This window comes from Phyllobates terribilis, unplaced genomic scaffold (assembly GCF_046119375.1).
Source record: "Phyllobates terribilis strain yellow unplaced genomic scaffold, ASM4611937v1 Scaffold_138__1_contigs__length_4804227, whole genome shotgun sequence".
Taxonomy (NCBI): Eukaryota; Metazoa; Chordata; class Amphibia; order Anura; family Dendrobatidae; genus Phyllobates; species Phyllobates terribilis.
In genome coordinates, this window is record NW_027362898.1 from 35704 (window position 1) to 56369 (window position 20666).

At 46.2% G+C, this 20666-nt stretch overlaps 13 non-coding genes and 4 pseudogenes across 13 annotated transcripts; all 17 read left to right on the forward strand.

The window, feature by feature from the left end:
* The first annotated feature begins 901 nt into the window (after positions 1-901).
* On the forward strand, positions 902-993 carry LOC141205525 (U2 spliceosomal RNA; annotated as a pseudogene).
* A 789-nt stretch (positions 994-1782) lies between these two features.
* Positions 1783-1967, forward strand: LOC141205475 (U2 spliceosomal RNA). Its single transcript, XR_012276236.1, has one exon. It is a non-coding gene; the product is annotated as a U2 spliceosomal RNA (small nuclear RNA).
* Positions 1968-3089: 1122 nt separating this feature from the next.
* On the forward strand, positions 3090-3280 carry LOC141205305 (U2 spliceosomal RNA). Its single transcript, XR_012276073.1, has one exon. It is a non-coding gene; the product is annotated as a U2 spliceosomal RNA (small nuclear RNA).
* A 1120-nt stretch (positions 3281-4400) lies between these two features.
* Positions 4401-4591, forward strand: LOC141205316 (U2 spliceosomal RNA). The gene has a single exon (XR_012276084.1). It is a non-coding gene; the product is annotated as a U2 spliceosomal RNA (small nuclear RNA).
* A 1121-nt stretch (positions 4592-5712) lies between these two features.
* On the forward strand, positions 5713-5903 carry LOC141205327 (U2 spliceosomal RNA). Its single transcript, XR_012276095.1, has one exon. It is a non-coding gene; the product is annotated as a U2 spliceosomal RNA (small nuclear RNA).
* A 1121-nt stretch (positions 5904-7024) lies between these two features.
* Positions 7025-7215, forward strand: LOC141205339 (U2 spliceosomal RNA). Its single transcript, XR_012276106.1, has one exon. It is a non-coding gene; the product is annotated as a U2 spliceosomal RNA (small nuclear RNA).
* Positions 7216-8339: 1124 nt separating this feature from the next.
* On the forward strand, positions 8340-8530 carry LOC141205350 (U2 spliceosomal RNA). The gene has a single exon (XR_012276117.1). It is a non-coding gene; the product is annotated as a U2 spliceosomal RNA (small nuclear RNA).
* Positions 8531-9652: 1122 nt separating this feature from the next.
* On the forward strand, positions 9653-9843 carry LOC141205362 (U2 spliceosomal RNA). Its single transcript, XR_012276129.1, has one exon. It is a non-coding gene; the product is annotated as a U2 spliceosomal RNA (small nuclear RNA).
* Positions 9844-10967: 1124 nt separating this feature from the next.
* LOC141205373 (U2 spliceosomal RNA) lies at positions 10968-11158 on the forward strand. Its single transcript, XR_012276140.1, has one exon. It is a non-coding gene; the product is annotated as a U2 spliceosomal RNA (small nuclear RNA).
* Positions 11159-12284: 1126 nt separating this feature from the next.
* LOC141205508 (U2 spliceosomal RNA) lies at positions 12285-12400 on the forward strand (annotated as a pseudogene).
* A 524-nt stretch (positions 12401-12924) lies between these two features.
* Positions 12925-13106, forward strand: LOC141205424 (U2 spliceosomal RNA). The gene has a single exon (XR_012276190.1). It is a non-coding gene; the product is annotated as a U2 spliceosomal RNA (small nuclear RNA).
* Positions 13107-14227: 1121 nt separating this feature from the next.
* LOC141205500 (U2 spliceosomal RNA) lies at positions 14228-14343 on the forward strand (annotated as a pseudogene).
* A 524-nt stretch (positions 14344-14867) lies between these two features.
* Positions 14868-15049, forward strand: LOC141205425 (U2 spliceosomal RNA). Its single transcript, XR_012276191.1, has one exon. It is a non-coding gene; the product is annotated as a U2 spliceosomal RNA (small nuclear RNA).
* A 1120-nt stretch (positions 15050-16169) lies between these two features.
* LOC141205384 (U2 spliceosomal RNA) lies at positions 16170-16360 on the forward strand. The gene has a single exon (XR_012276151.1). It is a non-coding gene; the product is annotated as a U2 spliceosomal RNA (small nuclear RNA).
* A 1120-nt stretch (positions 16361-17480) lies between these two features.
* LOC141205395 (U2 spliceosomal RNA) lies at positions 17481-17671 on the forward strand. Its single transcript, XR_012276162.1, has one exon. It is a non-coding gene; the product is annotated as a U2 spliceosomal RNA (small nuclear RNA).
* Positions 17672-18792: 1121 nt separating this feature from the next.
* Positions 18793-18908, forward strand: LOC141205509 (U2 spliceosomal RNA; annotated as a pseudogene).
* A 964-nt stretch (positions 18909-19872) lies between these two features.
* LOC141205445 (U2 spliceosomal RNA) lies at positions 19873-20066 on the forward strand. The gene has a single exon (XR_012276210.1). It is a non-coding gene; the product is annotated as a U2 spliceosomal RNA (small nuclear RNA).
* The last annotated feature ends 600 nt before the right edge of the window (positions 20067-20666 follow it).

Sequence of the window (20666 nt, forward strand, 5' to 3'; positions counted from 1 at the left end):
TCTATCTAGCTCTCCCTCTATACTTCCTTTTGGATAAACAGACATATTAGGCAAGCATTTTGGAGCTTTCACCTAAATAACTACAGGTGGTGAGATAAGCTGCACAATATAATTGACCTTTCAGTATATTGTTGCACACACACCATCTATTTAGCAAATGCCCTTGTTATCAACAGCAGCCTTTTAAACTCACCTGAGCTAACAGGTATGTGAGCTGGTTACTCTGCTGCGCTTAAAATTTCTTTTTTGGTTTGCTACAATGCCTTTTCTGAAACGTTGTCTCCCTCTGCTGGAACACTGACTTCTTTCATTTAATGCCTGCAGACTATAAAAGAGAAACCAACCCAAAAAGTTTGGTTGATTAGTCTGTGGCATTCTTTTAAACTGTTGCTTATGGCGGTCTCTGTGAGCTTCTCAGTGACATTCAGCCATCCAGGTATCCCGCCTGCAGTAGACGGAATGTGGCAATGGAACGCTGGCTGCGCGTGTCATAATAGGCTCTGAGCCTTTATATACCTGCGCACAGCAGCAGCCACCTTCAGTCTGCTGCTGGACAGCCAGCAGCAGCAGCAGCAGGAGAGGTAATTAATCAGCAACCCTCCTGCTAAGGGTAGACAGCTGCTCGTTCCACCCCCCCCCCCGCCTTAATTGGTTCTCCTCCCTTCCAACGGTGTTGAGGCGGGTGGGAACAGCCGGGGGTTGAGGGTACTGTGCTAAAAGAGGTGGAGTTATGCAGATCTAAAACGCGTGGATTGCAGCAGCAGCAAGCCGAAAAGTGCAGGCATGTGAGGGATCTAGAGGTTGACAGCATGTCTTCTTAACGGGAGTCCAGGTGGCCATCTCCACAAATGGACTTTTCAGAATCCTTGGGTGGCACCGTAGTCGGAAACCAATTCTGGTTATCGCTTCTCGGCCTTTTGGCTAAGATCAAGTGTAGTATCTTTCGAAAAGGCGGTTTTGGATGTTGGCCGCCCTAGTAGATTGATACATTATGCACACTGGGGTTTAGGCGCTTGTTAGTACGCCAGGTGGCTAATATAGTCATCTGGTGGAAAGCATGGCCCCCCAGGATCGACGCCATTGGGCCGGGGAAGATCGAAAGCCCGAAGTGTGAAGTGCCCCAGGAGTGGTGACCCTGGGGTGCCTTAACTCACTGGGATTGGGAACCCCACTTGAGTTTATGGCACATTTGCACAAGCACTTCAAATTTTCTTTCTTTGCACACACCCTTATTCCGGGCCTTCTGGTCTTAGGATGGGGAATTTTTCAATTCCCGGTCGAAGGTCCGGGCAGTATTATACTGTGAAACCTTCACTATTTATTTAATTTCTTTGTCACTGTGTGTCCACTTATTCACGTGTGTCACGTCCTACTAGGATTTTGTCGGGATGCGGTTACCTTACGGGTTCCTCTCTTGGCAGGTCTAGGGGGGGAGTGTGTGGCCATCAGGTTCCGCTCCCCCCTGAACCCCCCTGGCTCTCCTCTTTCGGGAGGAGAGCGTTGTTGGCTCCCCTCTTCCGGGAGGGGAGCACAGTCTTTGGCTCCCAGTGCCTTGCTCGGGTGAGAACTCGGGCAGGTGCTGGGGGTAAGATTGGGTCGCCTCTGGCTTCGGCTGGAGGTGGCTTTTTGTCCCTGTTCCTCGCTGTGGCCTTTTGGCTCGGAGGGACGGGGAATGGTTTGGGGGACCCTTCTCCTTTTGGAGAGGGTTTCAAGAAGACCAGCATCCTAGTGCACTTTTTTTGTGGCATTTGTCACTTTTTTAAGCGCACTCGGGTTTTGTACACGAATTCGGGCTTTCGATAAAAAAAAAAAAATCTGTTCTTATCAGTTTAATATCTGATACGTCCCCTATCTGGGGACCATATATTAAATGGATTTTTAGAACAGGGAGATGGAAAAAGAGCTTGCTTTGTCCACTCCACGCATTGACCTGGTATTGCAGTATCTCCAGGACCGGTGCACCCCTTCTTTAATGCAGTTTCTAAAATCAGAAAGAATTGAATTCAATGCTTTTTGTTCATTTTGCTTGTTTGTCAGATTTTGGGATGGACTCTTTGGCTTTGCTTTTCTTCTCCTCATTGGATTTTTCATGTTAAAAGTTGCAGAAGCCAGATGACAAGCTCATTTTGGTTCAAGTTCAGCAACTGTGCATTGCATTGCCATGTAATGTAATGTAATGCAATGCTATCTATCTAGCTCTCCCTCTATACTTCCTTTTGGATAAACAGACATATTAGGCAAGCATTTTGGAGCTTTCACCTAAATAACTACAGGTGGTGAGATAAGCTGCACAATATAATTGACCTTTCAGTATATTGTTGCACACACACCATCTATTTAGCAAATGCCCTTGTTATCAACAGCAGCCTTTTAAACTCACCTGAGCTAACAGGTATGTGAGCTGGTTTCTCTGCTGCGCTTAAAATTTCTTTTTTGGTTTGCTACAATGCCTTTTCTGAAACGTTGTCTCCCTCTGCTGGAACACTGACTTCTTTCATTTAATGCCTGCAGACTATAAAAGAGAAACCAACCCAAAAAGTTTGGTTGATTAGTCTGTGGCATTCTTTTAAACTGTTGCTTATGGCGGTCTCTGTGAGCTTCTCAGTGACATTCAGCCATCCAGGTATCCCGCCTGCAGTAGACGGAATGTGGCAATGGAACGCTGGCTGCGCGTGTCATAATAGGCTCTGAGCCTTTATATACCTGCGCACAGCAGCAGCCACCTTCAGTCTGCTGCTGGACAGCCAGCAGCAGCAGCAGCAGGAGAGGTAATTAATCAGCAACCCTCCTGCTAAGGGTAGACAGCTGCTCGTTCCACCCCCCCCCCCCGCCTTAATTGGTTCTCCTCCCTTCCAACGGTGTTGAGGCGGGTGGGAACAGCCGGGGGTTGAGGGTACTGTGCTAAAAGAGGTGGAGTTATGCAGATCTAAAACGCGTAAATTGCAGCAGCAGCAAGCCGAAAAGTGCAGGCATGTGAGGGATCTAGAGGTTGACAGCATGTCTTCTTAACGGGAGTCCAGGTGGCCATCTCCACAAATGGACTTTTCAGAATCCTTGGGTGGCACCGTAGTCGGAAACCAATTCTGGTTATCGCTTCTCGGCCTTTTGGCTAAGATCAAGTGTAGTATCTGTTCTTATCAGTTTAATATCTGATACGTCCCCTATCTGGGGACCATATATTAAATGGATTTTTAGAACAGGGAGATGGAAAAAGAGCTTGCTCTGTCCACTCCACGCATTGACCTGGTATTGCAGTATCTCCAGGACCGGTGCACCCCTTCTTTAATGCAGTTTCTAAAATCAGAAAGAATTGAATTCAATGCTTTTTGTTCATTTTGCTTGTTTGTCGGATTTTGGGATGGACTCTTTGGCTTTGCTTTTCTTCTCCTCATTGGATTTTTCATGTTAAAAGTTGCAGAAGCCAGATGACAAGCTCATTTTGGTTCAACTTCAGCAACTGTGCATTGCATTGCCATGTAATGTAATGTAATGCAATGCTATCTATCTAGCTCTCCCTCTATACTTCCTTTTGGATAAACAGACATATTAGGCAAGCATTTTGGAGCTTTCACCTAAATAACTACAGGTGGTGAGATAAGCTGCACAATATAATTGACCTTTCAGTATATTGTTGCACACACACCATCTATTTAGCAAATGCCCTTGTTATCAACAGCAGCCTTTTAAACTCACCTGAGCTAACAGGTATGTGAGCTGGTTACTCTGCTGCGCTTAAAATTTCTTTTTTGGTTTGCTACAATGCCTTTTCTGAAACGTTGTCTCCCTCTGCTGGAACACTGACTTCTTTCATTTAATGCCTGCAGACTATAAAAGAGAAACCAACCCAAAAAGTTTGTTTGATTAGTCTGTGGCATTCTTTTAAACTGTTGCTTATGGCGGTCTCTGTGAGCTTCTCAGTGACATTCAGCCATCCAGGTATCCCGCCTGCAGTAGACGGAATGTGGCAATGGAACGCTGGCTGCGCGTGTCATAATAGGCTCTGAGCCTTTATATACCTGCGCACAGCAGCAGCCACCTTCAGTCTGCTGCTGGACAGTCAGCAGCAGCAGCAGCAGGAGAGGTAATTAATCAGCAACCCTCCTGCTAAGGGTAGACAGCTGCTCGTTCCACCCCCCCCCCGCCTTAATTGGTTCTCCTCCCTTCCAACGGTGTTGAGGCGGGTGGGAACAGCCGGGGGTTGAGGGTACTGTGCTAAAAGAGGTGGAGTTATGCAGATCTAAAATGCGTGGATTGCAGCAGCAGCAAGCCGAAAAGTGCAGGCATGTGAGGGATCTAGAGGTTGACAGCATGTCTTCTTAACGGGAGTCCAGGTGGCCATCTCCACAAATGGACTTTTCAGAATCCTTGGGTGGCACCGTAGTCGGAAACCAATTCTGGTTATCGCTTCTCGGCCTTTTGGCTAAGATCAAGTGTAGTATCTGTTCTTATCAGTTTAATATCTGATACGTCCCCTATCTGGGGACCATATATTAAATGGATTTTTAGAACAGGGAGATGGAAAAAGAGCTTGCTCTGTCCACTCCACGCATTGACCTGGTATTGCAGTATCTCCAGGACCGGTGCACCCCTTCTTTAATGCAGTTTCTAAAATCAGAAAGAATTGAATTCAATGCTTTTTGTTCATTTTGCTTGTTTGTCGGATTTTGGGATGGACTCTTTGGCTTTGCTTTTCTTCTCCTCATTGGATTTTTCATGTTAAAAGTTGCAGAAGCCAGATGACAAGCTCATTTTGGTTCAACTTCAGCAACTGTGCATTGCATTGCCATGTAATGTAATGTAATGCAATGCTATCTATCTAGCTCTCCCTCTATACTTCCTTTTGGATAAACAGACATATTAGGCAAGCATTTTGGAGCTTTCACCTAAATAACTACAGGTGGTGAGATAAGCTGCACAATATAATTGACCTTTCAGTATATTGTTGCACACACACCATCTATTTAGCAAATGCCCTTGTTATCAACAGCAGCCTTTTAAACTCACCTGAGCTAACAGGTATGTGAGCTGGTTACTCTGCTGCGCTTAAAATTTCTTTTTTGGTTTGCTACAATGCCTTTTCTGAAACATTGTCTCCCTCTGCTGGAACACTGACTTCTTTCATTTAATGCCTGCAGACTATAAAAGAGAAACCAACCCAAAAAGTTTGGTTGATTAGTCTGTGGCATTCTTTTAAACTGTTGCTTATGGCGGTCTCTGTGAGCTTCTCAGTGACATTCAGCCATCCAGGTATCCCGCCTGCAGTAGACGGAATGTGGCAATGGAACGCTGGCTGCGCGTGTCATAATAGGCTCTGAGCCTTTATATACCTGCGCACAGCAGCAGCCACCTTCAGTCTGCTGCTGGACAGCCAGCAGCAGCAGCAGCAGGAGAGGTAATTAATCAGCAACCCTCCTGCTAAGGGTAGACAGCTGCTCGTTCCACCCCCCCCCCCGCCTTAATTGGTTCTCCTCCCTTCCAACGGTGTTGAGGCGGGTGGGAACAGCCGGGGGTTGAGGGTACTGTGCTAAAAGAGGTGGAGTTATGCAGATCTAAAACGCGTGGATTGCAGCAGCAGCAAGCCGAAAAGTGCAGGCATGTGAGGGATCTAGAGGTTGACAGCATGTCTTCTTAACGGGAGTCCAGGTGGCCATCTCCACAAATGGACTTTTCAGAATCCTTGGGTGGCACCGTAGTCGGAAACCAATTCTGGTTATCGCTTCTCGGCCTTTTGGCTAAGATCAAGTGTAGTATCTGTTCTTATCAGTTTAATATCTGATACGTCCCCTATCTGGGGACCATATATTAAATGGATTTTTAGAACAGGGAGATGGAAAAAGAGCTTGCTCTGTCCACTCCACGCATTGACCTGGTATTGCAGTATCTCCAGGACCGGTGCACCCCTTCTTTAATGCAGTTTCTAAAATCAGAAAGAATTGAATTCAATGCTTTTTGTTCATTTTGCTTGTTTGTCGGATTTTGGGATGGACTCTTTGGCTTTGCTTTTTTTCTCCTCATTGGATTTTTCATGTTAAAAGTTGCAGAAGCCAGATGACAAGCTCATTTTGGTTCAACTTCAGCAACTGTGCATTGCATTGCCATGTAATGTAATGTAATGCAATGCTATCTATCTAGCTCTCCCTCTATACTTCCTTTTGGATAAACAGACATATTAGGCAAGCATTTTGGAGCTTTCACCTAAATAACTACAGGTGGTGAGATAAGCTGCACAATATAATTGACCTTTCAGTATATTGTTGCACACACACCATCTATTTAGCAAATGCCCTTGTTATCAACAGCAGCCTTTTAAACTCACCTGAGCTAACAGGTATGTGAGCCGGTTACTCTGCTGCGCTTAAAATTTCTTTTTTGGTTTGCTACAATGCCTTTTCTGAAACGTTGTCTCCCTCTGCTGGAACACTGACTTCTTTCATTTAATGCCTGCAGACTATAAAAGAGAAACCAACCCAAAAAGTTTGGTTGATTAGTCTGTGGCATTCTTTGAAACTGTTGCTTATGGCGGTCTCTGTGAGCTTCTCAGTGACATTCAGCCATCCAGGTATCCCGCCTGCAGTAGACGGAATGTGGCAATGGAACGCTGGCTGCGCGTGTCATAATAGGCTCTGAGCCTTTATATACCTGCGCACAGCAGCAGCCACCTTCAGTCTGCTGCTGGACAGCCAGCAGCAGCAGCAGCAGGAGAGGTAATTAATCAGCAACCCTCCTGCTAAGGGTAGACAGCTGCTCGTTCCACCCCCCCCCCCGCCTTAATTGGTTCTCCTCCCTTCCAACGGTGTTGAGGCGGGTGGGAACAGCCGGGGGTTGAGGGTACTGTGCTAAAAGAGGTGGAGTTATGCAGATCTAAAACGCGTGGATTGCAGCAGCAGCAAGCCGAAAAGTGCAGGCATGTGAGGGATCTAGAGGTTGACAGCATGTCTTCTTAACGGGAGTCCAGGTGGCCATCTCCACAAATGGACTTTTCAGAATCCTTGGGTGGCATCGTAGTCGGAAACCAATTCTGGTTATCGCTTCTCGGCCTTTTGGCTAAGATCAAGTGTAGTATCTGTTCTTATCAGTTTAATATCTGATACGTCCCCTATCTGGGGACCATATATTAAATGGATTTTTAGAACAGGGAGATGGAAAAAGAGCTTGCTCTGTCCACTCCACGCATTGACCTGGTATTGCAGTATCTCCAGGACCGGTGCACCCCTTCTTTAATGCAGTTTCTAAAATCAGAAAGAATTGAATTCAATGCTTTTTGTTCATTTTGCTTGTTTGTCGGATTTTGGGATGGACTCTTTGGCTTTGCTTTTCTTCTCCTCATTGGATTTTTCATGTTAAAAGTTGCAGAAGCCAGATGACAAGCTCATTTTGGTTCAACTTCAGCAACTGTGCATTGCATTGCCATGTAATGTAATGTAATACAATGCTATCTATCTAGCTCTCCCTCTATACTTCCTTTTGGATAAACAGACATATTAGGCAAGCATTTTGGAGCTTTCACCTAAATAACTACAGGTGGTGAGATAAGCTGCACAATATAATTGACCTTTCAGTATATTGTTGCACACACACCATCTATTTAGCAAATGCCCTTGTTATCAACAGCAGCCTTTTAAACTCACCTGAGCTAACAGGTATGTGAGCTGGTTACTCTGCTGCGCTTAAAATTTCTTTTTTGGTTTGCTACAATGCCTTTTCTGAAACGTTGTCTCCCTCTGCTGGAACACTGACTTCTTTCATTTAATGCCTGCAGACTATAAAAGAGAAACCAACCCAAAAAGTTTGGTTGATTAGTCTGTGGCATTCTTTTAAACTGTTGCTTATGGCGGTCTCTGTGAGCTTCTCAGTGACATTCAGCCATCCAGGTATCCCGCCTGCAGTAGACGGAATGTGGCAATGGAACGCTGGCTGCGCGTGTCATAATAGGCTCTGAGCCTTTATATACATGCGCACAGCAGCAGCCACCTTCAGTCTGCTGCTGGACAGCCAGCAGCAGCAGCAGCAGCAGGAGAGGTAATTAATCAGCAACCCTCCTGCTAAGGGTAGACAGCTGCTCGTTCCACCCCCCCCCCCGCCTTAATTGGTTCTCCTCCCTTCCAACGGTGTTGAGGCGGGTGGGAACAGCCGGGGGTTGAGGGTACTGTGCTAAAAGAGGTGGAGTTATGCAGATCTAAAACGCGTGGATTGCAGCAGCAGCAAGCCGAAAAGTGCAGGCATGTGAGGGATCTAGAGGTTGACAGCATGTCTTCTTAACGGGAGTCCAGGTGGCCATCTCCACAAATGGACTTTTCAGAATCCTTGGGTGGCACCGTAGTCGGAAACCAATTCTGGTTATCGCTTCTCGGCCTTTTGGCTAAGATCAAGTGTAGTATCTGTTCTTATCAGTTTAATATCTGATACGTCCCCTATCTGGGGACCATATATTAAATGGATTTTTAGAACAGGGAGATGGAAAAAGAGCTTGCTCTGTCCACTCCACGCATTGACCTGGTATTGCAGTATCTCCAGGACCGGTGCACCCCTTCTTTAATGCAGTTTCTAAAATCAGAAAGAATTGAATTCAATGCTTTTTGTTCATTTTGCTTGTTTGTCGGATTTTGGGATGGACTCTTTGGCTTTGCTTTTCTTCTCCTCATTGGATTTTTCATGTTAAAAGTTGCAGAAGCCAGATGACAAGCTCATTTTGGTTCAACTTCAGCAACTGTGCATTGCATTGCCATGTAATGTAATGTAATGCAATGCTATCTATCTAGCTCTCCCTCTATACTTCCTTTTGGATAAACAGACATATTAGGCAAGCATTTTGGAGCTTTCACCTAAATAACTACAGGTGGTGAGATAAGCTGCACAATATAATTGACCTTTCAGTATATTGTTGCACACACACCATCTATTTAGCAAATGCCCTTGTTATCAACAGCAGCCTTTTAAACTCACCTGAGCTAACAGGTATGTGAGCTGGTTACTCTGCTGCGCTTAAAATTTCTTTTTTGGTTTGCTACAATGCCTTTTCTGAAACGTTGTCTCCCTCTGCTGGAACACTGACTTCTTTCATTTAATGCCTGCAGACTATAAAAGAGAAACCAACCCAAAAAGTTTGGTTGATTAGTCTGTGGCATTCTTTTAAACTGTTGCTTATGGCGGTCTCTGTGAGCTTCTCAGTGACATTCAGCCATCCAGGTATCCCGCCTGCAGTAGACGGAATGTGGCAATGGAACGCTGGCTGCGCGTGTCATAATAGGCTCTGAGCCTTTATATACCTGCGCACAGCAGCAGCAACCTTCAGTCTGCTGCTGGACAGCCAGCAGCAGCAGCAGCAGGAGAGGTAATTAATCAGCAACCCTCCTGCTAAGGGTAGACAGCTGCTCGTTCCACCCCCCCCCCCCGCCTTAATTGGTTCTCCTCCCTTCCAACGGTGTTGAGGCGGGTGGGAACAGCCGGGGGTTGAGGGTACTGTGCTAAAAGAGGTGGAGTTATGCAGATCTAAAACGCGTGGATTGCAGCAGCAGCAAGCCGAAAAGTGCAGGCATGTGAGGGATCTAGAGGTTGACAGCATGTCTTCTTAACGGGAGTCCAGGTGGCCATCTCCACAAATGGACTTTTCAGAATCCTTGGGTGGCATCGTAGTCGGAAACCAATTCTGGTTATCGCTTCTCGGCCTTTTGGCTAAGATCAAGTGTAGTATCTGTTCTTATCAGTTTAATATCTGATACGTCCCCTATCTGGGGACCATATATTAAATGGATTTTTAGAACAGGGAGATGGAAAAAGAGCTTGCTCTGTCCACTCCACGCATTGACCTGGTATTGCAGTATCTCCAGGACCGGTGCACCCCTTCTTTAATGCAGTTTCTAAAATCAGAAAGAATTGAATTCAATGCTTTTTGTTCATTTTGCTTGTTTGTCGGATTTTGGGATGGACTCTTTGGCTTTGCTTTTCTTCTCCTCATTGGATTTTTCATGTTAAAAGTTGCAGAAGCCAGATGACAAGCTCATTTTGGTTCAACTTCAGCAACTGTGCATTGCATTGCCATGTAATGTAATGTAATACAATGCTATCTATCTAGCTCTCCCTCTATACTTCCTTTTGGATAAACAGACATATTAGGCAAGCATTTTGGAGCTTTCACCTAAATAACTACAGGTGGTGAGATAAGCTGCACAATATAATTGACCTTTCAGTATATTGTTGCACACACACCATCTATTTAGCAAATGCCCTTGTTATCAACAGCAGCCTTTTAAACTCACCTGAGCTAACAGGTATGTGAGCTGGTTACTCTGCTGCGCTTAAAATTTCTTTTTTGGTTTGCTACAATGCCTTTTCTGAAACGTTGTCTCCCTCTGCTGGAACACTGACTTCTTTCATTTAATGCCTGCAGACTATAAAAGAGAAACCAACCCAAAAAGTTTGGTTGATTAGTCTGTGGCATTCTTTTAAACTGTTGCTTATGGCGGTCTCTGTGAGCTTCTCAGTGACATTCAGCCATCCAGGTATCCCGCCTGCAGTAGACGGAATGTGGCAATGGAACGCTGGCTGCGCGTGTCATAATAGGCTCTGAGCCTTTATATACATGCGCACAGCAGCAGCCACCTTCAGTCTGCTGCTGGACAGCCAGCAGCAGCAGCAGCAGCAGGAGAGGTAATTAATCAGCAACCCTCCTGCTAAGGGTAGACAGCTGCTCGTTCCACCCCCCCCCCCGCCTTAATTGGTTCTCCTCCCTTCCAACGGTGTTGAGGCGGGTGGGAACAGCCGGGGGTTGAGGGTACTGTGCTAAAAGAGGTGGAGTTATGCAGATCTAAAACGCGTGGATTGCAGCAGCAGCAAGCCGAAAAGTGCAGGCATGTGAGGGATCTAGAGGTTGACAGCATGTCTTCTTAACGGGAGTCCAGGTGGCCATCTCCACAAATGGACTTTTCAGAATCCTTGGGTGGCACCGTAGTCGGAAACCAATTCTGGTTATCGCTTCTCGGCCTTTTGGCTAAGATCAAGTGTAGTATCTGTTCTTATCAGTTTAATATCTGATACGTCCCCTATCTGGGGACCATATATTAAATGGATTTTTAGAACAGGGAGATGGAAAAAGAGCTTGCTCTGTCCACTCCACGCATTGACCTGGTATTGCAGTATCTCCAGGACCGGTGCACCCCTTCTTTAATGCAGTTTCTAAAATCAGAAAGAATTGAATTCAATGCTTTTTGTTCATTTTGCTTGTTTGTCGGATTTTGGGATGGACTCTTTGGCTTTGCTTTTCTTCTCCTCATTGGATTTTTCATGTTAAAAGTTGCAGAAGCCAGATGACAAGCTCATTTTGGTTCAACTTCAGCAACTGTGCATTGCATTGCCATGTAATGTAATGTAATGCAATGCTATCTATCTAGCTCTCCCTCTATACTTCCTTTTGGATAAACAGACATATTAGGCAAGCATTTTGGAGCTTTCACCTAAATAACTACAGGTGGTGAGATAAGCTGCACAATATAATTGACCTTTCAGTATATTGTTGCACACACACCATCTATTTAGCAAATGCCCTTGTTATCAACAGCAGCCTTTTAAACTCACCTGAGCTAACAGGTATGTGAGCTGGTTACTCTGCTGCGCTTAAAATTTCTTTTTTGGTTTGCTACAATGCCTTTTCTGAAACGTTGTCTCCCTCTGCTGGAACACTGACTTCTTTCATTTAATGCCTGCAGACTATAAAAGAGAAACCAACCCAAAAAGTTTGGTTGATTAGTCTGTGGCATTCTTTTAAACTGTTGCTTATGGCGGTCTCTGTGAGCTTCTCAGTGACATTCAGCCATCCAGGTATCCCGCCTGCAGTAGACGGAATGTGGCAATGGAACGCTGGCTGCGCGTGTCATAATAGGCTCTGAGCCTTTATATACCTGCGCACAACAGCAGCAACCTTCAGTCTGCTGCTGGACAGCCAGCAGCAGCAGCAGCAGGAGAGGTAATTAATCAGCAACCCTCCTGCTAAGGGTAGACAGCTGCTCGTTCCACCCCCCCCCCCCCCCCGCCTTAATTGGTTCTCCTCCCTTCCAACGGTGTTGAGGCGGGTGGGAACAGCCGGGGGTTGAGGGTACTGTGCTAAAAGAGGTGGAGTTATGCAGATCTAAAACGCGTGGATTGCAGCAGCAGCAAGCCGAAAAGTGCAGGCATGTGAGGGATCTAGAGGTTGACAGCATGTCTTCTTAACGGGAGTCCAGGTGGCCATCTCCACAAATGGACTTTTCAGAATCCTTGGGTGGCACCGTAGTCGGAAACCAATTCTGGTTATCGCTTCTCGGCCTTTTGGCTAAGATCAAGTGTAGTATCTTTTGAAAAGGCAGTTTTGTCCTTGGGCTGCCCTAGTAAATTGATGCATATTACACACTGGTTTGGTGCACTTGTTAGTACGCCAGGTGGCTCATAGAGTTATCTGATGGAAAACATGGCTCTCCAGGATCGAAGTCACTAGGCTGGGTAAGTGTGAGGGCTTTGGAGCAATGTGCCCCAGGAGTAGGCGCCCTGGTGGGAGTCCAAGCTTACTGGGACTGGGAACCCCAGAAAGACTTGGCTTCGTAGCACGCCGCACCTTTGCCAATCATACTTTCTGAGCAACCCCCCCTATTCCTGGCCTCCGGGCTAGGAAGGGGAATTTTTATAAACCCGGTCGGAGGTCCGGTCAGCTTTGGGCTGAGAAACCAACACAGGCTCCAGCTCCACTAGGGTGGCAGCCTAGATGGAAGCTGGGAGCACGAAAACGGCTCTTCTCCGGCTTCGGCTAGGGTGAGCATCGGAGATCCCTGACCCTCGCTGTGGCCTTCTGGCTCGGAGGGATGGGGATGGTTTATTGGGGACCCTCTCCTCCGGGAAGGGTCCACATGAATCCTCGCCTCGTGCGCTGTTTTGGTGTGACTTCGGTCACATTTTTCAGTGCCTTGGATGCAGCTTCAATCAAAAAATCTGTTCTTATCAGTTTAATATCTGATACGTCCCCTATCTGGGGACCATATATTAAATGGATTTTTAGAACAGGGAGATGGAAAAAGAGCTTGCTCTGTCCACTCCACGCATTGACCTGGTATTGCAGTATCTCCAGGACCGGTGCACCCCTTCTTTAATGCAGTTTCTAAAATCAGAAAGAATTGAATTCAATGCTTTTTGTTCATTTTGCTTGTTTGTCGGATTTTGGGATGGACTCTTTGGCTTTGCTTTTCTTCTCCTCATTGGATTTTTCATGTTAAAAGTTGCAGAAGCCAGATGACAAGCTCATTTTGGTTCAACTTCAGCAACTGTGCATTGCATTGCCATGTAATGTAATGTAATGCAATGCTATCTATCTAGCTCTCCCTCTATACTTCCTTTTGGATAAACAGACATATTAGGCAAGCATTTTGGAGCTTTCACCTAAATAACTACAGGTGGTGAGATAAGCTGCACAATATAATTGACCTTTCAGTATATTGTTGCACACACACCATCTATTTAGCAAATGCCCTTGTTATCAACAGCAGCCTTTTAAACTCACCTGAGCTAACAGGTATGTGAGCTGGTTACTCTGCTGCGCTTAAAATTTCTTTTTTGGTTTGCTACAATGCCTTTTCTGAAACGTTGTCTCCCTCTGCTGGAACACTGACTTCTTTCATTTAATGCCTGCAGACTATAAAAGAGAAACCAACCCAAAAAGTTTGGTTGATTAGTCTGTGGCATTCTTTTAAACTGTTGCTTATGGCGGTCTCTGTGAGCTTCTCAGTGACATTCAGCCATCCAGGTATCCCGCCTGCAGTAGACGGAATGTGGCAATGGAACGCTGGCTGCGCGTGTCATAATAGGCTCTGAGCCTTTATATACCTGCGCACAGCAGCAGCAACCTTCAGTCTGCTGCTGGACAGCCAGCAGCAGCAGCAGCAGGAGAGGTAATTAATCAGCAACCCTCCTGCTAAGGGTAGACAGCTGCTCGTTCCACCCCCCCCCCCGCCTTAATTGGTTCTCCTCCCTTCCAACGGTGTTGAGGCGGGTGGGAACAGCCGGGGGTTGAGGGTACTGTGCTAAAAGAGGTGGAGTTATGCAGATCTAAAACGCGTGGATTGCAGCAGCAGCAAGCCGAAAAGTGCAGGCATGTGAGGGATCTAGAGGTTGACAGCATGTCTTCTTAACGGGAGTCCAGGTGGCCATCTCCACAAATGGACTTTTCAGAATCCTTGGGTGGCACCGTAGTCGGAAACCAATTCTGGTTATCGCTTCTCGGCCTTTTGGCTAAGATCAAGTGTAGTATCTTTTGAAAAGGCAGTTTTCTCCTTGGGCTGCCCTAGTAAATTGATGCATATTACACACTGGTTTGGTGCACTTGTTAGTACGCCAGGTGGCTCATAGAGTTATCTGATGGAAAACATGGCCCTCCAGGATCGAAGTCACTAGGCTGGGTAAGTGTGAGGGCTTTGGAGCAATGTGCCCCAGGAGTAGGCGCCCTGGTGGGAGTCCAAGCTTACTGGGACTGGGAACCCCAGAAAGACTTGGCTTCGTAGCACGCCGCACCTTTGCCAATCATACTTTCTGAGCAACCCCCCCTATTCCTGGCCTCCGGGCTAGGAAGGGGAATTTTTATAAACCCGGTCGGAGGTCCGGTCAGCTTTGGGCTGAGAAACCAACACAGGCTCCAGCTCCACTAGGGTGGCAGCCTAGATGGAAGCTGGGAGCACGAAAACGGCTCTTCTCCGGCTTCGGCTAGGGAGAGCATCGGAGATCCCTGACCCTCGCTGTGGCCTTCTGGCTCGGAGGGATGGGGATGGTTTATTGGGGACCCTCTCCTCCGGGAAGGGTCCACATGAATCCTCGCCTCGTGCGCTGTTTTGGTGTGACTTCGGTCACATTTTTCAGTGCCTTGGATGCAGCTTCAATCAAAAAATCTGTTCTTATCAGTTTAATATCTGATACGTCCCCTATCTGGGGACCATATATTAAATGGATTTTTAGAACAGGGAGATGGAAAAAGAGCTTGCTCTGTCCACTCCACGCATTGACCTGGTATTGCAGTATCTCCAGGACCGGTGCACCCCTTCTTTAATGCAGTTTCTAAAATCAGAAAGAATTGAATTCAATGCTTTTTGTTCATTTTGCTTGTTTGTCGGATTTTGGGATGGACTCTTTGGCTTTGCTTTTCTTCTCCTCATTGGATTTTTCATGTTAAAAGTTGCAGAAGCCAGATGACAAGCTCATTTTGGTTCAACTTCAGCAACTGTGCATTGCATTGCCATGTAATGTAATGTAATGCAATGCTATCTATCTAGCTCTCCCTCTATACTTCCTTTTGGATAAACAGACATATTAGGCAAGCATTTTGGAGCTTTCACCTAAATAACTACAGGTGGTGAGATAAGCTGCACAATATAATTGACCTTTCAGTATATTGTTGCACACACACCATCTATTTAGCAAATGCCCTTGTTATCAACAGCAGCCTTTTAAACTCACCTGAGCTAACAGGTATGTGAGCTGGTTACTCTGCTGCGCTTAAAATTTCTTTTTTGGTTTGCTACAATGCCTTTTCTGAAACGTTGTCTCCCTCTGCTGGAACACTGACTTCTTTCATTTAATGCCTGCAGACTATAAAAGAGAAACCAACCCAAAAAGTTTGGTTGATTAGTCTGTGGCATTCTTTTAAACTGTTGCTTATGGCGGTCTCTGTGAGCTTCTCAGTGACATTCAGCCATCCAGGTATCCCGCCTGCAGTAGACGGAATGTGGCAATGGAACGCTGGCTGCGCGTGTCATAATAGGCTCTGAGCCTTTATATACCTGCGCACAGCAGCAGCCACCTTCAGTCTGCTGCTGGACAGCCAGCAGCAGCAGCAGCAGGAGAGGTAATTAATCAGCAACCCTCCTGCTAAGGGTAGACAGCTGCTCGTTCCACCCCCCCCCTGCCTTAATTGGTTCTCCTCCCTTCCAACGGTGTTGAGGCGGGTGGGAACAGCCGGGGGTTGAGGGTACTGTGCTAAAAGAGGTGGAGTTATGCAGATCTAAAACGCGTGGATTGCAGCAGCAGCAAGCCGAAAAGTGCAGGCATGTGAGGGATCTAGAGGTTGACAGCATGTCTTCTTAACGGGAGTCCAGGTGGCCATCTCCACAAATGGACTTTTCAGAATCCTTGGGTGGCACCGTAGTCGGAAACCAATTCTGGTTATCGCTTCTCGGCCTTTTGGCTAAGATCAAGTGTAGTATCTGTTCTTATCAGTTTAATATCTGATACGTCCCCTATCTGGGGACCATATATTAAATGGATTTTTAGAACAGGGAGATGGAAAAAGAGCTTGCTCTGTCCACTCCACGCATTGACCTGGTATTGCAGTATCTCCAGGACCGGTGCACCCCTTCTTTAATGCAGTTTCTAAAATCAGAAAGAATTGAATTCAATGCTTTTTGTTCATTTTGCTTGTTTGTCGGATTTTGGGATGGACTCTTTGGCTTTGCTTTTCTTCTCCTCATTGGATTTTTCATGTTAAAAGTTGCAGAAGCCAGATGACAAGCTCATTTTGGTTCAACTTCAGCAACTGTGCATTGCATTGCCATGTAATGTAATGTAATGCAATGCTATCTATCTAGCTCTCCCTCTATACTTCCTTTTGGATAAACAGACATATTAGGCAAGCATTTTGGAGCTTTCACCTAAATAACTACAGGTGGTGAGATAAGCTGCACAATATAATTGACCTTTCAGTATATTGTTGCACACACACCATCTATTTAGCAAATGCCCTTGTTATCAACAGCAGCCTTTTAAACTCACCTGAGCTAACAGGTATGTGAGCTGGTTACTCTGCTGCGCTTAAAATTTCTTTTTTGGTTTGCTACAATGCCTTTTCTGAAACGTTGTCTCCCTCTGCTGGAACACTGACTTCTTTCATTTAATGCCTGCAGACTATAAAAGAGAAACCAACCCAAAAAGTTTGGTTGATTAGTCTGTGGCATTCTTTTAAACTGTTGCTTATGGCGGTCTCTGTGAGCTTCTCAGTGACATTCAGCCATCCAGGTATCCCGCCTGCAGTAGACGGAATGTGGCAATGGAACGCTGGCTGCGCGTGTCATAATAGGCTCTGAGCCTTTATATACCTGCGCACAGCAGCAGCCACCTTCAGTCTGCTGCTGGACAGCCAGCAGCAGCAGCAGCAGGAGAGGTAATTAATCAGCAACCCTCCTGCTAAGGGTAGACAGCTGCTCGTTCCACCCCCCCCCTGCCTTAATTGGTTCTCCTCCCTTCCAACGGTGTTGAGGCGGGTGGGAACAGCCGGGGGTTGAGGGTACTGTGCTAAAAGAGGTGGAGTTATGCAGATCTAAAACGCGTGGATTGCAGCAGCAGCAAGCCGAAAAGTGCAGGCATGTGAGGGATCTAGAGGTTGACAGCATGTCTTCTTAACGGGAGTCCAGGTGGCCATCTCCACAAATGGACTTTTCAGAATCCTTGGGTGGCACCGTAGTCGGAAACCAATTCTGGTTATCGCTTCTCGGCCTTTTGGCTAAGATCAAGTGTAGTATCTGTTCTTATCAGTTTAATATCTGATACGTCCCCTATCTGGGGACCATATATTAAATGGATTTTTAGAACAGGGAGATGGAAAAAGAGCTTGCTCTGTCCACTCCACGCATTGACCTGGTATTGCAGTATCTCCAGGACCGGTGCACCCCTTCTTTAATGCAGTTTCTAAAATCAGAAAGAATTGAATTCAATGCTTTTTGTTCATTTTGCTTGTTTGTCGGATTTTGGGATGGACTCTTTGGCTTTGCTTTTCTTCTCCTCATTGGATTTTTCATGTTAAAAGTTGCAGAAGCCAGATGACAAGCTCATTTTGGTTCAACTTCAGCAACTGTGCATTGCATTGCCATGTAATGTAATGTAATGCAATGCTATCTATCTAGCTCTCCCTCTATACTTCCTTTTGGATAAACAGACATATTAGGCAAGCATTTTGGAGCTTTCACCTAAATAACTACAGGTGGTGAGATAAGCTGCACAATATAATTGACCTTTCAGTATATTGTTGCACACACACCATCTATTTAGCAAATGCCCTTGTTATCAACAGCAGCCTTTTAAACTCACCTGAGCTAACAGGTATGTGAGCTGGTTACTCTGCTGCGCTTAAAATTTCTTTTTTGGTTTGCTACAATGCCTTTTCTGAAACGTTGTCTCCCTCTGCTGGAACACTGACTTCTTTCATTTAATGCCTGCAGACTATAAAAGAGAAACCAACCCAAAAAGTTTGGTTGATTAGTCTGTGGCATTCTTTTAAACTGTTGCTTATGGCGGTCTCTGTGAGCTTCTCAGTGACATTCAGCCATCCAGGTATCCCGCCTGCAGTAGACGGAATGTGGCAATGGAACGCTGGCTGCGCGTGTCATAATAGGCTCTGAGCCTTTATATACCTGCGCACAGCAGCAGCCACCTTCAGTCTGCTGCTGGACAGCCAGCAGCAGCAGCAGCAGGAGAGGTAATTAATCAGCAACCCTCCTGCTAAGGGTAGACAGCTGCTCGTTCCACCCCCCCCCCCGCCTTAATTGGTTCTCCTCCCTTCCAACGGTGTTGAGGCGGGTGGGAACAGCCGGGGGTTGAGGGTACTGTGCTAAAAGAGGTGGAGTTATGCAGATCTAAAACGCGTGGATTGCAGCAGCAGCAAGCCGAAAAGTGCAGGCATGTGAGGGATCTAGAGGTTGACAGCATGTCTTCTTAACGGGAGTCCAGGTGGCCATCTCCACAAATGGACTTTTCAGAATCCTTGGGTGGCACCGTAGTCGGAAACCAATTCTGGTTATCGCTTCTCGGCCTTTTGGCTAAGATCAAGTGTAGTATCTTTTGAAAAGGCAGTTTTGTCCTTGGGCTGCCCTAGTAAATTGATGCATATTACACACTGGTTTGGTGCACTTGTTAGTACGCCAGGTGGCTCATAGAGTTATCTGATGGAAAACATGGCCCTCCAGGATCGAAGTCACTAGGCTGGGTAAGTGTGAGGGCTTTGGAGCAATGTGCCCCAGGAGTAGGCGCCCTGGTGGGAGTCCAAGCTTACTGGGACTGGGAACCCCAGAGAGACTTGGCTTCGTAGCACGCCGCACCTTTGCCAATCATACTTTCTGAGCAACCCCCCCTATTCCTGGCCTCCGGGCTAGGAAGGGGAATTTTTATAAACCCGGTCGGAGGTCCGGTCAGCTTTGGGCTGAGAAACCAACACAGGCTCCAGCTCCACTAGGGTGGCAGCCTAGATGGAAGCTGGGAGCACGAAAACGGCTCTTCTCCGGCTTCGGCTAGGGAGAGCATCGGAGATCCCTGACCCTCGCTGTGGCCTTCTGGCTCGGAGGGATGGGGATGGTTTATTGGGGACCCTCTCCTCCGGGAAGGGTCCACATGAATCCTCCCCTCGTGCGCTGTTTTGGTGTGACTTCGGTCACATTTTTCAGTGCCTTGGATGCAGCTTCAATCAAAAATCTGTTCTTATCAGTTCGCCAGGAACCGGCTCATCTTGAGGAGGGAGAGGATGTCCATCCAGGACTGCCGCAGGCTGATCCACAGCCTGCTCAGAGACTATTCCTTCGTGGACGGTCCGGAGGACGAGGATGAGGACTAAACCCCTCCTCCCCCTCTCCCCTTATGTATCTTGTCTTTCAATAAAGCTTCGGGCCTGTGATTTTCCCCTCCCCATCCCCTTTTTCCCAATCCCCATCCCTTATCACGGTTCGTCGTACTGTATTGATTGACATGCTTTTTCTTTCAGATTGAGTGTTTTGTGTAGCATAGGGGTGTGATGTGTCTAGTTAGTGCGTCGTATCCTCATGCTATGTAAATATGATGTAGAATTCTGTGTGTACTGGGCTGCGGCACTGTACACTGTCTGTTAACTTATTTTTTGTGCTAATAAAAGATATATTCAATCAAAAAAATCTGTTCTTATCAGTTTAATATCTGATACGTCCCCTATCTGGGGACCATATATTAAATGGATTTTTAGAACAGGGAGATGGAAAAAGAGCTTGCTCTGTCCACTCCACGCATTGACCTGGTATTGCAGTATCTCCAGGACCGGTGCACCCCTTCTTTAATGCAGTTTCTAAAATCAGAAAGAATTGAATTCAATGCTTTTTGTTCATTTTGCTTGTTTGTCGGATTTTGGGATGGACTCTTTGGCTTTGCTTTTCTTCTCCTCATTGGATTTTTCATGTTAAAAGTTGCAGAAGCCAGATGACAAGCTCATTTTGGTTCAACTTCAGCAACTGTGCATTGCATTGCCATGTAATGTAATGTAATGCAATGCTATCTATCTAGCTCTCCCTCTATACTTCCTTTTGGATAAACAGACATATTAGGCAAGCATTTTGGAGCTTTCACCTAAATAACTACAGGTGGTGAGATAAGCTGCACAATATAATTGACCTTTCAGTATATTGTTGCACACACACCATCTATTTAGCAAATGCCCTTGTTATCAACAGCAGCCTTTTAAACTCACCTGAGCTAACAGGTATGTGAGCTGGTTACTCTGCTGCGCTTAAAATTTCTTTTTTGGTTTGCTACAATGCCTTTTCTGAAACGTTGTCTCCCTCTGCTGGAACACTGACTTCTTTCATTTAATGCCTGCAGACTATAAAAGAGAAACCAACCCAAAAAGTTTGGTTGATTAGTCTGTGGCATTCTTT